Source organism: Vigna radiata, unplaced genomic scaffold (genome assembly GCF_000741045.1).
Source record: "Vigna radiata var. radiata cultivar VC1973A unplaced genomic scaffold, Vradiata_ver6 scaffold_207, whole genome shotgun sequence".
NCBI classification, from domain to species: domain Eukaryota; kingdom Viridiplantae; phylum Streptophyta; class Magnoliopsida; order Fabales; family Fabaceae; genus Vigna; species Vigna radiata.
In genome coordinates, this window is record NW_014543619.1 from 562,169 (window position 1) to 566,718 (window position 4,550).

Here is a 4,550-nt window from a genome sequence, read left to right on the forward strand (position 1 = left end):
TAATTCATGTTTAATGTTGCAATTATATTGATGTAAACAATATTATGAATGGCAAAAACTTATTTGTATGTCCAGATCTGATTGTGAATGTTGAGCATGCAGGTCTGATTGTGAATGTTGAGTATCTAGGTTTGATTGTGAATGTTGAATATCCAGGTCTGNTTGTGAATGATGAATATCCAGGTCTGATTGTGAATGATAAATATCCAGGTCTGATTCTGAGTGTTGAATACCCAGGTCTGGTCTGATGGTGAGTGTTAAATCATATATGAACTGTGAATATTTCTTGCTCAAACTAGCTAGGGAAACGTCTATGCATAACAAAACTCAGCTGCTGTATATATATCTTATATACGGAAATATCCATATATAGGTTATATACGGGAATACCCTTATATAACTTATATACGGATATAACCGTATATAACTTATATATGGATATTTCCGTATATAAATTATATACGGAAATATCCGTATATAAATTATATACGGAAATCCGTGTATAATTTATATACGGATATTTCTGTATATAACTTATATACGGATATTTCCGTATATAAATTTAACTACGAGGGTTTTATATACGGATTTTTGTCCATATATAAGCCGTATATAACCAACAATTATATACGGATTTTGGGCTTTATATACGGATTTGGGCTGTAGATAATGACTTTTTTTCTTGTAGTGTTAACCTCAATTGATCAAATTGAATTCATGTTTATTTTTCTGCACTTTCTAAAAATCCCAAAATATTATTTTTATAGTCTTGATTGGTTATGCAAAAGCACAACAGTTTGGCATCGTGAGTCTCTTGGGAAAACGATACTTGGACTTACCATTTATTATTACTTGATACAATTTGGTACACTTGCCAATCCGTTAACAGTAGCGCAGCTCTGAATCTCGTCGCCGATAATTTTGCCAACGTTAACATCCATCTACCTCAACATGCAATAGATGAAGAGAATCCGATGCATCGTGATATCAGAGACATGGGAGCATGGTTGTACATTGACATGAGTGAATGCCATCCAGTACTTTGCTAGGGGAGCGAAATCCACCCTAAGGATGTTGACTTGTGCTCCATTTGGGTTCCTCTGAAAGTGTCTTCCAAGGATACACATGACCCTCTCGATGTCCTCATAATCCCTGTGCTCCCTTATAAGAGCAGCATACCTACACTGCTCTCCTCGCCACTCAGTCCCCAAGAAGTTGTTGATGGTGTCGGGGTCGTATATGATAATCTGCCTCCTCACGTAGCTCATATACCTCCCTGTTGATACTCCTCTTATGGTCAAGGCATTGGCATAAAATTCCTTCACCAACTTAATGCTAGCTGGTGCAGTATATGTGGTCAATCTCTCCCAGCCTCGCCTCTCTATCTCAAGTCCAAACTCTGGAGCTAAGTCAGGGATGTACATAGCCTTCCTCTCCATCAGCAAACGCCTCTCCTGTACGGTTGCATAATGCTCCTCATGCTTCTTAGAGAGGAACCTAGGAGAGTAAAATCTACTTGGTCTCTCTGGCTCCTTCCTCTTGTTGCACATGGTCTTCACTCTCCTTGAGGATGACACTTCTGTGTCAAATAAATCCAATAACATCACAAAAATTCATTGTTAGAGGTTAGTACATCATCAATTGAATTTCCAGAACACACACAGTCCAATACTGAGGGAAAAACAGGGCCCCTCAATGTAGAATTTCGCTCAGCGGTTAGGGAGACCGCTCAACGGTTTTCAACTGGGTTTTTTAAAAACCCTTTTTCAAAGATCCCAATCTCCACTCTAACACCTATTTTACCATTCTAGATTAATTTCATGCAATTCAATCGGTTCAAACAGTTTCTATTTCATCAAATCATGCATAGAAATCAAAAGCCCTAATTTATCATGTTCTTAAGCATGTTCTTCACAAATTCCAAATAGAAACCCCAGAAATTGAAATTGCACACTTACTTGAGTGGAGACTTTGAATGCTTGCTAAAATTCTTCTTAATTGATGATGAATGCCCTCTCCAATGCACAACCCTCAACCAAAACCCCCAAACTTTGACAAAACAATGGTGGAAAAGTGAGATTTTGGTGAGCGGGTGATGAGAAAAATGGATAATTCTCTCTAAAAACTCTTTGAAAGTGAAAGAGGAGTGCCAGGTCTTAGGGAGACCGCTCAGCGAATTGCTAAGAAGAAAGCCGAGACCAAAATACGCTGCAACCGCTCAGCGGTGAAATGGACCGCTCAGCGGTTTGCGGTAATTTCCTCTTCTTCTTCTATGTTTGCTTTTGAGTAGCCTACCCCTGTAGCACTTGATTTCAACCTTCAATTTTTCAATCACATGCCTTTCCCCTCTCAAATGCAACATTCAAACTTACAATGCACTTAACACAGAGTTAAAAACAGATATAATCAACTGGGTTGCCTCCCAGGTAGCGCTTGTTTAACGTCACGAGCCTGACCCAAACCTGTTTAGCACTCATCAATAAGTGCCTTCTTACCAACACCCATCAGTAGGTGTACCTTCCTGGTATCCTTCAGTAGATACATCAAAATTTTAGCATCCCTCAATAGATGCTACCCAAAAGTGTTTAAAAATCCAAAAAGTTACATGTCCAAAATCAAATAAACCTAAAACTAAAAATGTTTTACAACAAGTGGGATTAAATCAAATATCTTCAAGTCTTTCCATCCCGGTTGGGGTCTCCATCTACCCAACTCATCAGTTTCCTTCTATCCACTCTTCTAATGGCTTTGGTATATGGCCTCCTGATCTTCACCATGCCATCTTCTTTGATCCTGTTCACAATCCACTTTCTATTTTTGAATCTAACCTGTGAACAACGTGGAAGTGAAGTGTCTTTTGAGTGGATTGTTCCTCCTCCTTTATCGACCTCTTCATTGTTAGGTACCTGCAAAACATTACAACTATTAGTTTCAGTACCTGATGTGCTATCTTCATCATCTGATACAGCTTCTCTTCTGGACTTCCTATGCCTAGCTCTTTTCTTCACTCTAATATTGTTGTCTTTAGAGCCAGTATGCAAAAACACATTTTCTTTGTCTCTCATCATGATTCTTCCATCATGGACACTGATAAGCATCTTCAAAGTAGCCATGAAAGGCCTTCCAAGAATCATTGGAATCCTCTCTTCATCTTTCATGCCCATGACTATAAAGTCCACCAAAAATTCTAACTGCTCCACACACACAACCACATTCTCCACCATACCAAGTGGCTTTTTAGTAGAACCATCTGCCACTGTCACAGTAAGATTAGACGGTTTTAATGTTAGCCCTCCAATTTTCTCAAAAAATGCTTAGGCATCATATTAATGCTAGATCCAGAATCTATCATTGCTCCTCCTACATCAACATCGTTCACAACGCATGAAAGAGTCAAACAACCTGGATCTTTTACCTTGGGCGGATAATTCTTCTTTAGAGGTTGAATATCAAATTCCTGCTCCTCTTCATCTTCATCTAAATCTATCATATCTCCAAGATAATATTTCATCCTTTCAGAATATGCAGGAATATGTTGAATTACTGAAGGCACGACAGTCACCTGGTTAAAAGTTTCTCCAATATGCCCATTGTGACTGAATCTTACTTCCTCTTCTTCCTCACCTTCACTGCTTTCTGTCTCAATAATTTCTCTTTCCTCCTCTTCCTCTTTACTGCTCCCAATTTCCACAACTTCCCTTTCAGCCTTTCTTTTACTCCCTGTAACAATAGCTTTGCATTCCTCTTTAGGGTTAACATCAGTATTAGCCCTAAATTGATTCTTCTCAGTGGTTTCTACCCTTTTTGACAATTGACCAATTTGCATCTCTAAGGATCTGAAACTAGCTTGGTCACTTGCATGATTAGACTCATACACATTTAAGAATTTGTCAAATCTATCATTTAGGTCTTTGACAAACTCTGTCAGATGAGTAACCTGCTGCCACATGGGTGAAGGTTGTTGCTTCCTAAAGCCTCCTGTTTATCCTGATGAGTTATTCTATGTCTGACCAATACAAGGATGGTTCTTCCAACCTTGGCTAGAGTTGCCTTGGTTGAAGTTCCCCTGCCTATACTGGTACTGATTTCCCATGTAATTAGCTTCCTGCTGCATATCCTCTGGTACAACACATTGGCCATTGATATGGTCATTGTTAACAGATTGGCAAGCGTACCAAATCGTTCAAGTAATAGTAAATGGTAAGACCAAGTATCGTTTTCCCAAGAGACTTGAAAGTCCTTATTGTTCGCGTGAATTAAAATTGTAAGACTTGAAAATAAAAATTAATTAATTGGATGAGTGAATAAAATATGAACATGTAAAAGAGATTGATTCAATTGACAAAAGAAAACAATGGATGAATAGAGTTGTTGGGGGTTTATAATTTCATCTAATCCGCTCTCTCTTATTTACTTTTCTTGAATTATTAGCTTGATTAATTAATTGTCATGCAACTTTCTTAGCCTACCCTTAACCCGATCCCTCGGCGAAAAGAGCCTAATAGTAATTACTGGCTTGCTATCCCTAGCCTCCCCTAGCAATTAATACA